Below are 12,247 nucleotides of genomic sequence, written 5' to 3' on the forward strand. Positions count from 1 at the left end.
CCACGATTTTAACGTTTTTTGAAGGGGATGCCCCAGAAAAATTTGAAAAATATGGATCCAAAAATTTGTTCCTAGGTTTTGATGCAGAATTGTGGGGAATTGATCCACGATTCGTTTAAGGTACTCCGCTATGGAATCAGATGGATATTGGCCAAGATATGGCCACCGGAGTAGGCCATATATGCGCTCCCCACGATTTTAACGTTTTTTGAAGGGGATGCCCCAGAAAAATTTGAAAAATATGGATCCAAAAATTTGTTCCCAGGTTTTGATGCAGAATTGTGGGGAACCGATCCACGATTCGTTTAAGGTACTCCGCTATGGAATTAGATGGATATTGGCCAAGATATGGCCACCGGAGTAGGCCATATATGCGCTCCCCACGATTTTAACGCTTTTTGAAGGGGATGCCCCAGAAAAAGTTGAAAAATATGGATCCAAAAATTTGTTCCAAGGTTTTGATGCAGAATTGTGGGGAATCGATCCACGATTCGTTTAAGATACTCCGCTTAGGAATCAGATGGATACTGGCCAAGATATGGCCACCGGAGTAGGCCATATATGCGCTCCCCACGATTTTAACGCTTTTTGAAGGGGATGCCCCTAGAAAAAGTTGAAAAATATGGATCCAAAAATTTGTTCCCAGGTTTTGATGCAGATTTGCGGAGAATCGATGCACGAATCTTTTGAGGTACTCCGCTTGAGAATCGGATGAGTATAGCCCGAGATGTGGAACTACCGCTCCTTGAAAGAATCCCCAAGAATCCACTTCTGAAGAGCGCACTTCATAGTTTGTTATTTGTGCGGGAAATAAATCCAGAGCTATTTATAGGGGCTAAGCATTTTGAGAATATTTTCCAACATTCCCGGAGAGATTTCATCGCCTGTCTGGTTAATCCTGACAGACTCCGCCTCCTCCGGCAGACTCTTTTCCGAATTTTCCGCCACGGAAGGCCTCTTCATGAACGAGTGTGCACGTGTGGGGGTGTGTGAGTGGGGATGCGAGTGTGTGGGGGAGCTGTGGGGGGGATGGGTGCATTATTTCTAATTAGTAAAGTTTGTCTGTCAACTGACGGCAATGGGAAAACTTCTTTGACTTGTGCCGAAAAACCCAAACGGCCAAATCAAATTCAAGTAGCGCCAAAATGCCAAATAAAAACGAGGACACCCAGGACGGAGGAGTGGAAAATCCTGGAAGAGAAGGAGAGAGACTCTGAGGGAAATTTTAGCCAAAGCTCGTGACAAAACAATTTCCATACTTCACATAAACTCGGCTCAAAGTTAATGAGCAATCTGTGTATCTGATGTATCTCATCCTGTGTGAGGAGTGTGGGGGTGTGCGGTGTGCGGTGTGTGGGGGTGTGGGGGTGTGTGTTTTGGGCCAACATTTACATTTTGTATAACTTCCGGTTATCAAGTGCATAAGCATAAATGACAAAACCCATAACTCAAACACAGACAGGAAACAGCAGAGCAACGGAATTGTTTAACTTTTGCTTTTCAGCAACTTTTACTTCTGTCACTCCGCCCTAGTCCCTCTCCGATTTGTACTATAACTTTTTGTCCGACTTTATTCGGTTAATGTCCGAATTCGTTCAACACATTGTTATTAAATTGCATTAAATAGGGCCAACATTTTGTTAAACAAAAGATATGCCTTTAGGCTTCTGTCGCCTGGTTAGATTTTAACTTTACTTTGTGGCTAATAGGTATTTGTTTCACATTTAAAATAAGGCAATTAATATGGATATGGAGCATCCTCCTCCGCCCGTTCGGAAAATGGCAATTAAATAAAATGCCAGCCAGGTGGTCGGGATGTGCCATCTCGTAATTGAATTTGGCAATTAGCATTCAACTGTTATCGGGAATAATTCATTAAATATTACTAACCGAATATGCCAATAAAAGTAAAAATTGCCCTCTGACGGAAACATTCAATTTCAATTGATTGAAATTAGCCGACGAGCCGTACATATGCTCCGGAGTCCGGATGATTGATGATTAATGCCGACTCGGACTAGCTAGTAAGCCACTCCCCTGCCATAAATACATATATTATTATATACAACTTTGATAAAGTTTGGGCGATTCGGAGGGGCTCGGCTCTGGCAAAAGTTTTTACATTATACAGTCTATGAACTTTTCTGGCCTGATGCCTGATTCATTTCCATTTCGGTTCATAAATATTTCAAACGGCTATATGCTTTTTTTGGCCTTTGCATATTTTTTAAACTTTAAACCCCCGGATTCGACAATAAAAGTTGAACCACGGACCACGAAGGACCCGCGAGACCATCTCATCTCATCTCGCACAATTGTGCCAATTTATATTTATATATGGGATGTTTTTCTGGCGAATATATATAGAGGCCTTTTATTATTTATAGGCTCTTCTATGTCGTATATACACGGGTATCTGGTTTGTTTCCAGCCAGCCATTTGCAAATCCAATTAGCTTAGATTAAACACATAAAATGCAGCGACAATAAAAAATAAAAAATACCCCCATTCCGGTTACAGTAGCGGAATTTTCAGGGGGCCGGAGCGGTAATGGGGTTTGTTTCAAGGGTGTCCTGCAGGACATTTCTCCAGCAGCAGCACCAGCAGCAGCAGTAGCAGCAACAGGGACAATAAATGTTGCATACAATTTATTGACAATGCTTTGGGGCGCTGAGCAAACAATGTCCTTCCGGCCGGGCCTGAAAGGACAAAGGCCTGCAGTTCGTCGCGAAATTTTTCAATGGCGGAAAGGAATAAATAGCGATAGCTTTATGGCCGCTGCACTGGCTCTTATTTATATTTTTAATATTAACAATTAACGCGCGATGATTTGTGGGGTTGCGGATTCATAAAATGATATTCTGTCTGGTCTTTGGCTGATTAAAAGGAAGGATAAGAGAGTGGAGCGGCTCAAGTCGAGTTTTTATAACTTTTAAACAAGTTTAAGCACTCAAAAGTGAGTCCTTTTTGGAATTATTTATCTTTGAGTTTACCAGAATCCTCCCACTATTTCTAAAACATGAACTATTCAGATAAAATTAGTAGTTTATAATTTTCTACATCATATCCTTTGAAATTTTTACACGAAAGCTCTTACACTAACGCTTTTGCTATAAAATATCCTTCGAAAGCTTTCATTTCATCGCTTTCCCGCTATAAAGGACGAAAGTTTTCAGTAGCCATACTATTCCGCTGAGCTTTTATGGCAAAAGCGGCCCTGGCGGAATTTTCCGGAAGCTTTCCACGACAGTATAGGCTAGTTATCCTTCAGCAGGATATGTAAAAAATAATTCTTTAAAAATTAGAAGGGGAATAGAAGCCAAAGGCCTGAAGAGACAAAGCCACGCAAGCGGAAACGATCTAAATGAATGACTCGCGGGCAGAAAACGCAAACTGAATTTTAATTGAAACATGAAACATGATTCAATTTCGTCCTTGCCGCCTCAGACAACTGTGCCTGCGGTTGTCGGTGGGATTTTCGAGGATACCAGACACCAGAGACAGGACACTGGATCCTGGATTCTGGATCTGGAGTTTCAAGTTGGCCTTAAAGTTTTGTTTGGCTAATATATTTGCCCCCCGCAGTCCTGCAGTTCGGAATTGTTGCTGAATTATTTTTGCGCTCTAGCAACTATTTATATTGTTTTGACTTTGCAACGTATATAGTTACTGTATGTAGCCTGTAGTTTTTGCCGCTGACAAGGCATAAATAAAATTCTTGGTTTGTTTTTAATTTGTTGCCCGGAGCAGGGGCAGAGGCGACAGGAGTGGAAAGGATCTGAGTCCAGCTGGCGCTGCCTTGCCGCCTCTGTTGTTGTCAGTTTTATGTTGCTGCTGCTGCCAGACAACTGGCATAAAAAATGCAACACTGCGGCTGCTGCCGCTGCTGCTGCCACAGCCACTGTTGTTGCAACTAGTGTTATGCTGCAGTGTTATGGCCCAAACACACCATGCCAGTTCTCGGGCCAGGCCAAGAATTTGGGTCACTGCGGTAGTGTTCTGTCGGGGTTTTTGCAACTCGACTCGACTGTTGCAATGTCGAGTGTCTGTTGATGATATTTTGGCTTTTTTGCCGCCCAACTTGACCCCAAAGGCAGTCAGCCAGGCATCCAGGCGAGCGTCTTGATACGAAAAAGTTAATTCCTCAATTGCTTCGATTTTGCTCGGTTCCCCGACCAATTATCCTTGGCCATTTTTCATGCATAGATGCTGTTGCTCCTGCTGTTGCAACTTTAATCGCATTTTTGGCCACAACAACTGCTTCGAACGGGGCAAAAACAACACTAAAATTGCACTTGGAGTACACTTGGAGTAATTATTTTCAGAGAAAGGGATAACTGTTCAGGACTATGATACCCGGTACTTGAGACTCTATACTTTTCTTTTGGCCCTAATCCCTTTTTTTTACGAACTATGTCTATTTCATATATTCAATTTTGCTGAGTGCAGAGTTGGCTGCAAAATGCGTTGTATAAAAACTTTTTGCATATACATTTATCAAATTGTTGTTGCATTTGGAGCGCAAATAAGTGGTTTATGATGAAGCCCCCTTTTCCAGCCAGCCCTCAGATCCAGGCCCGCCTTCTATTGCCTCTACTCCTGTGCCGGAGCAACTCCTTTTATCCTTTTTTTGCGCCTTGCTTGGTGTGAGTGTGGGTGATGTTGATGTTGCTACTGCAACAGCAACAGCAATGGGTGTTGCAGTTGTTGCTACTGCCATGCTGCTTCATTTTGCATTTTTACGAGCATTGGCAATGTCGTGTGTTGTTGGTCGTGTTGATGTTGCTGGTGTGTGCGAGTGGCGCTATAAATTGTTTATACGGTTCACTTGGCTTTGGGGCCATTTGGGATCACAATCTGCATGTGTGTATGTGTGTGTGAGTGTGTGTTTTGTAGCTGTGTAGCTGTGTGTGTTTGTGAGGAAAACAAATTTTCATTGGACGTGCTTGAAAATCTATTAAGCGTTGATAATTCAGCGTTTTCTGGCTTTTCTGGCAAAGGGTCAAACAATAAATGGACTGTGTTTGTTTGCTCTCACATTTAATTGAAGCAAATACGGTGTGCGGACTAAAATAAAAATATAAAATAGAACAAATAAAATGTATAGTAGAACCCTAGTATAAAAATTAATAAAAGTATCCCTGTCTCACTGGGCCAATAGTCGCTCGCTTAATTGCATTTGAAGTCAGGCGTAAAGAAATTTGAATTATTGACAACAATGGGAGGAGGCGGAGACACAAACGAATGGACACTGCGAGTGGCAAACAAATGTCAGCAATAAATTCAATTAAATTTCCCATAAGAGTTGATAATCAAATTTCCATTTCCATAACCAATTCAAAGTGGTTTATTAACCAATGCAAAAATATTGTTTAATTAATGAAAGAGCGTGGAGCGTGGAGCGCGGCGAACTTTGACGCAAAATTCAATTATGGCCGCGAATAAATTTGAAAATCTGTTGAATGGATATAATTTTAATGCGGTTAGACGGCAATGGCAATGGCAATGGCGGAATGGATTAATGTCGGTTTATCAAATCGGTATATAGTCAAATAGATTACCTCTTTACGGGTAAAGGTACATATATCGCAGGATGTGCCATCCCGAGCCATTCATCTTCGACCTCGACGAGGTAGCCATTTTGTTGTCCTGGCAGCCCCGGTGCTCTCTCTCTTTGTTTCGTCCTTTTCTCTCTGCTTTCTTTCAGCTCCTTATGCGGGCTTGATGCTGATTGTCCCTGCCACGACATTCCGTGCTGTGTGACAATTGTTTTGCCACAACAAGAACAACTAACATGGCAGGAGCATCAACAGCACACCACTACAATGACAGGACCTCGCAAGAACAGAAGGATGCATGCACTGGACAAAAGGCAGGCCATTCTCTATAGAACTAAGCTGATTATTCACTATGAATTTCTCTCAGTGACATCTTGCTTTTGTTGAATGTAGTTTACAGCACCGCGAGGCACAAAAATTCTTAACCATGCCACATGAAATATGGTGGATCTTTGTGGCCGGGGTGTGGGGACTTGAATTATAAGACGTTGTCCTTCTGCCTTCAGTCTTTGTGTCGCCTACAGTGTGTGTGTTGGTGTGTGTTGGGGGAGGACGTTGTTTTGGTTAACAACCAGCTCACTAAAACAAAACCCCAGGACCCCCTTCCACACCCGCAGCAGCTGCTCTTTTATGCCTTTCGCCATATAATTTATATAACGCTCAAATATAAATAACAATGAAACAGGAGTGGGGGCGAATGGGAACGAAATGCGTCGCAGGATCTGACTGTTTTCATTTGTGTGTCCTCGTTTCGGTTTAAAGTGTCGTCTTGTTTTGCCCGCCAAACTAATTACAGCAAAATCTTATAGTATTAAATTTTTGAAGCCAAGGTCCTGTCGCCAGAGTCCTGTCTGACCACTCGTCTGCGGCTCTTCCACTCGAACTGGGCAGAGACGGCAAAAGCCGAAAGCTGCCAGGACTTTCCTCACAAAATTCTTAGATAAAAAACTACAAGTGGCTATAAAAATTACTGGCAACTGGGAACTGAAAACTGAAAACTGCAAACTGGTAACTGAGAACTTCTTGCTGAAGAAAACTTTTCAGCAGCCGCTTAACAGTTAACAGTTATAGCCACAAGGAAGGGGGCGGTGTGGGCGTGGCAAATCACTCCCCAGACCATAACCATCCCATTGTCTGAGGATCTCGGAGTCAAGTGATTGGTCTCTAATAAGTTAACTGGTCTGTAAATTGTCCTGCTCGCTGTCCTTGTTGTGGATCCTGGTTGGCTGTTTTTCCAGTTGCCTTGGTTATCCTGCCGTCGCTTATTTATTAAGTTATGACCCACAGTGGGATTATAAAGTCGTAAACTATAGGTTTAGGCCATGGTACAAGGTATATGAGGTCTTAAAGCGTAATAAAGGTGGGAGATGCCGGGTATCAGATAGTCTTAAAGCTCAGCTCGTCCTTTAGATGCTCCTAATCCCGAGATATAGTTATGGCTCTGATATATTGTGGCTCTTTAAGCCCTCTCCTGTGAGCCAAAAACCTCAATAGCCTCCCATCTTCCCATCGCATCCCATCCACTTTCACCTCTCACCTTAATGAACCTCAATTTGTTGCCGTTCTAATTAGTTCTTCAACTTTTGTTCATTGATACAAAACGAATACAAGTATATACCTGAGTACATACACCTATGTAGGTATGAAAATGTAGAAAACGAAAAGAATTCGCGCTTTCTGCCTCCCTCCGTTTTGGCCTTAATTCAAGTGGCAGGCTTCTCGTGGCACTGCAACCTCTGGCTGGCTGGCTGACTGGCTGGTCTGTAATTGGCAATCGTAGCAAATTCTATAACTGATTTCAATGATTTCGGTGCAGTCGGGCGTTGGGCGGCAATCAATTAATTAACTACAAAATCGCAGTCGTCGTTAATGAAGTTGCGGTGGCAATGGCAGTCCGGAAAACAGGGCCAGAAGCAACACCAAACAAAAACTATGCCAAATCAATTGGCTTCGCTTATTTGTATTTTGTATTTTGTAGTTTGATTGAGTGGCTCTAATTAGAGTCTCGAATGTGTTATTTATATGTTCTTTATTGGCAGTAATAATGTGACGAGGTGATGACAAAAATGCCCAATCTTAAAGTCTTCAGGAGAGACACTCCTCCAAACCATCAGCCACGCCTGTGTGTGTTAGTCACGCTCTATTAAGTTGTAATGAGATTAGGTAATTGATTGAAGGGTTACCTGACTCACAGGACCTGGCCAACTACGATTGCGAAAAGCCAGAGCCAGAGCCAAAACCGAAACCGAAACCGAAACCAAAGCCAGAAACTTCAACCCATTGATTGATGGCAATGTGAAACACACACAAGAACAATGATAGTTTCAGTCAATGTACACTGAAAGAAATCAAGGGAAATACAAATCAAGTAATTTATAAAAGCTTCGACACCTCTACAGACTACCAGACTAGCAGTCTTTAAAGGTCCCCACTTTTTCCCCTTAAAAAAATAAAAAAAAACAGATTTTTGTACATTTTTTTCTCAAGTGTCAGAGGTCAAATGCTTCAAAGTTGAACTTGATTGAGTGGCAGCCGGCGGTCACGTGTCACAGCAAATAAACAGATTTTCATTCCTGTGCCGCATTCCATTCCGAATTCAAATGCAAATCGACATCTGAGCTACTGAGCGAGACGGAGCTGTTGCTGGCGAAAGAGATGGCTACAGAGTCTTTAGAAAAAAGGGTGCTATTCATTAAATTTTTCGTGACGAAAGTTTCCAAACTAACAAACTAAATACAAAGTTGAAAATACTGGAAAAAAAACCGAAGGGGAACTAATTATTTTTTCCGCTTGCTGCGTTTTTTTTTTTGCCATTTATCTACCTGGCCGGCAAACAACAGAGTTTCTGTTTCTGCATATTTTTCCCAATTTATTTACATATTTTGTGAAGGACCCTCTCTCTCTGGTCCTTTTCGCCGCAAAAATCCTGGACAGTCAACTGTAAACATTTTGTGGGTCCTTCCCCGCCGCAGTGTGCAAAATTTCTGTCATATCCTTCACCTAATTTGGCTGCCCTGCTCCATGAAAACTAGATTATGGTCAACTTAGTGCCTCTACCTTTTTTGTCCACATATTTTTGTTTATTTTTGTTATTTTTATGCATTTATTTTTTGTGGCAGCTTTTTTACGCGGTCAACTTTCGGTGGTGCCTGCGGTTTTTCCGTGCCACAGTCGCAAAAATGTGCAGCGGCTCTACAATTAAGACCGCAGAAAAAAAAAACCAAAGGCAGGACGCAAATGAAGGTCCCACTAGTGCCGTCTCTTTCCCAAGTGTCCCTTGCTGTCTCTTTTTTTGGCCATTTTTTTTTTGGTTTTTTTTTGGAAAAATCCCAAGTATCTTAGACTCTTTTGTCATTTTTGTTTGTCGGCGTCCTGGTGTAATTATCTCTATTTATTTATGCTACTGCCAGGTGACATTTGTGCGCCATCTCTTTCTCATTATCTGTCTCTTTTTAGCGGAGAGTATGCTACCTCTTTCACTTTGTTTGTTGCCTTCTCTCGTCCATATCTTTGTTTTGTCCTTTTGCTAGTTTCCTTTGATTGCTGTTGCTGGTCTCCCTTGGCTAGCTCTTGCTTTTTTGTTAAAAACACACACATGTGTGTGGAAACAGAAAGAGAGGGGTGCTGTGCAGAGAAAGAGATAGCCATAGCCATAGCCATAGCCATGGCAGGCTAAAAGTTACCTCTGCTTTTAAGGCAAAAGACATTTTGTGGCCATTATGTTATTACAGTTCGCTTCTTTCCTGTCCACTCCTTGCTGGCCACGCCCCCAATACTTTTGAGTGGCTTGCCACGCCCTACGCCTCTACTACTCTGCCTCTAAAAAAATTTAAAATCAAGGCATTGAAAAAAATATATACCTTTTCAGATCCTTGTCTGAATTTTAATGACTTTCAAAGTCCTTTAAATGTTTTAATTTAAAAAAATTAAAGCTCCTACTTTTTCAACCTTGATAGTGTGTCCTTTTTCGTGTGTCTTTGTAAGCTGGAAATGGATTTGGACCGTAAAAATGCAGATAATGGGCCCAGCACAAGTGGGTGCAGTTTTTAAGCCAACAACCTAAACCCAAACACACAGAAAACAAGGCCGAAAAAAACCCGATCCTCTGGCCCACCCTGCTCCCCACTATCCGCTGCCAAATCCCTTTCATTCCCATCAAAGGACACCCACCCACACACACACACACTACACTCATGCAATTAACAAAACAACCTGAACAGCAAAGTCATACAGGGCGTATGCGTAATCTGGCAATTGTGTTTGTTTCTTTCTTTCTTTCTGGTCTTTTTTTTTGTCTGCTTTCAGCTCTGCAGGACCTTCCTCTACAGCTCTCCCCCTCGCTCTCGTCCTTTCCCTCTCTCCGCCCCTCCCGGTGTGTGCTTTGTGTTTTATTTTAATGAGTAGTTGAAGCTTTTTGAAGAGCACAAATTTACAGTCAATTAAATGCGGATGGGCCCTGCCCCTGGTCCTGGTCCTGGTCCGGCTCCTGCTCCTGGTCCTCGCCAGCTCTAACTCATCCGAGAATCCCCATCCGAGAAGGAGAGGGTCCTGGGATGGCTCGAATTATGCCTAATGAGCTGAGCCAAAGGAAGCAACAAGGGAAGCAAGTGCCCTGCGGGATGGGGCGGGCTGGCCGGCCCCTCCAGTCACGAATACATAATTACAATCGAAAATGCTTTTCATTAATTTCAAGTGCGTTTCGTCCCAGCATCCGAACAGAGGGAGAGAGTGGAGTTTTTTTCGTGTTGAAATAATCTTCTTGTGTAATATTAATTTGAAAATCGTCTTCCGGTTTCCCAAAATAAGAGGGGGAAAAAAAGTTCAATAGCTGGCCAGGCAAGCGGAGAAGGGTTAAGAGCGCCCGCCACCTGCCACCTGCCGTCTGCCACCTGCCAGGTGAGATGGAAAACAGATCCTTACGGCGGAATGGGGTTAAGAGCCAGGGACATTAACTAAATGGTTTTGAGAATTTTTCAAGGATTCGCCAAGGGGGTGGACAAAGTGGATTGAAGGATGCCCGAAACAGTAATAAAGAAAATGCCGGGCCTGCGATTAATTTGAATAAAAAATTCTCTAAAATTAAATTGGATTTGCAGAACTAGTTCTACGATAAAAGATATTATCCTTTATCCTTTAGCCTTTCCTGCTCTGCCTGCTTTGAATATTTCGCCGAAATCGTGGCCAGAATCTTGAAAGCATTTCAATTTGTTTCCAACTCTCAACTTATCACAAGACCAATTAAGTTCGATGGCCGAGGGGCAAAAGGATCAGGGGGAAGGATCTGATGGAGGGGGCCCGGTTATGAAGCGGATTGATTTCCTCGACCAGATAGTTGAGAATATTGTATGACTGCGGGCTGGGCCGGGCTGGGCCGGGCTGGGTGGTGAAAAGTTTCTAATTGTTTTTTAAGTTTCTCGATTTGCTGCGGGCGAATTAAGCCACAAAAATATATGCAGCTAACCTGAAAAAAGCCAAAAACAAAGTTCCCAAGGGGGAAGGAGGGCGGTAGAGGGAAGTGAGCTTAGCCAGTTAGCAGTTTAGCAATAAACTTTTATTTAATCGATTTTAACACTTGACTGAGAACGCCGACAAGACGATGATGATGAAAATACCGGAGTTCTCCTTCTTGAGTTCTTGTCTCAGGTTGCTGCACTGGCAGAAATACGAACTGCCTTCTATTTATCTATTTTCTTGGAGGCTTCCCAACATTTTTATCCTTCGCTGGCTCTTTGGCCAGTGTCTCTGGCAATTGCCAAAAGGAATTTCAATTCTAGTCACAAAAACTTTTTGTCGCCAACATCGAAATTTTTGCCTGACGCTTAGCAACTCCCCTGCTCCTGCTCCTGCCCTCGTCCTGTGTTGTTGGCCATAATGAATTTTTACAGTTAGTTGGCTCGTGATTCATTTTCTTGAAGGCCAAACATCAAAAAAATGGTCGAATCATCCAAGGATGAAAAGTTTTCGCCTCGGCAGTAGTTTATTTTATTTATTTCATTTTTTGGCTACCAATTAGAGCATTGAATTGTGCCAGAAACAGAGGGGGGAGGGGTTGTGCCGAAATACCTGGCTATTCATTTGCCAATATTATATTGCACACACACACACAGACACACACACACACACAGTCCAGTCTCAATGGCAATCCCCTAATGGGGTTTATTGAGACATCATCAATCCAACTTTGGTCTACATCCGTTCTGGCCTCGAACCCCCGATTTTCCGATTTTCCATTCAGTTTCCAGGTAGCCTTTTGCGGCCAAACAAAAGTTTCGACAAAATGGCCAATTCCCAGGCACAATACAAGCACAATGGCAGGCAGCCGTCCTCTGTTACTGCAAGGACTTTACCGAAACTAAAGTTACACTACTTTTGAGGCTTTTTAACACTTTTTAATTCGAAATGGTCGCTATTATTATTATTCCTTGGCCGAGAGCAGAGCACTTAAGCTTAAGTTACAAATTCCCCGAAAAGCAAAGCAAGGAGCAGGACATGCACGAAATTCCCAGCTCTCGAGGCCCAAAAAAGTATGCAACAGAATTCTGCACTTTAGCCATGTCAAAGTTGTTTTCACGTTTTCCCCTCTCCTCCCCTTCTATTTCTAATTCCTTTTCTATTTTTATTTTCCTTTTTTTTTGCACCTTTTGAATTGTAAGTGGGCAAAGGTCTCACCTGCAAGGATATGTTTAAGG

The 12,247-nt window shown here is 42.6% G+C and overlaps 1 protein-coding gene across 17 annotated transcripts in view; it reads left to right on the plus strand.

Annotated features, from left to right (window-relative positions):
* Positions 1 to 12,247, plus strand: part of LOC6504014 (neurobeachin) — a 156,746-nt gene that overhangs the window by 59,937 nt on the left and 84,562 nt on the right. The gene's annotated exons all lie outside the window — the stretch shown is intronic.

The sequence above is a fragment of the Drosophila ananassae genome, chromosome XL (genome assembly GCF_017639315.1).
Source record: "Drosophila ananassae strain 14024-0371.13 chromosome XL, ASM1763931v2, whole genome shotgun sequence".
Lineage (NCBI taxonomy): Eukaryota > Metazoa > Arthropoda > Insecta > Diptera > Drosophilidae > Drosophila > Drosophila ananassae.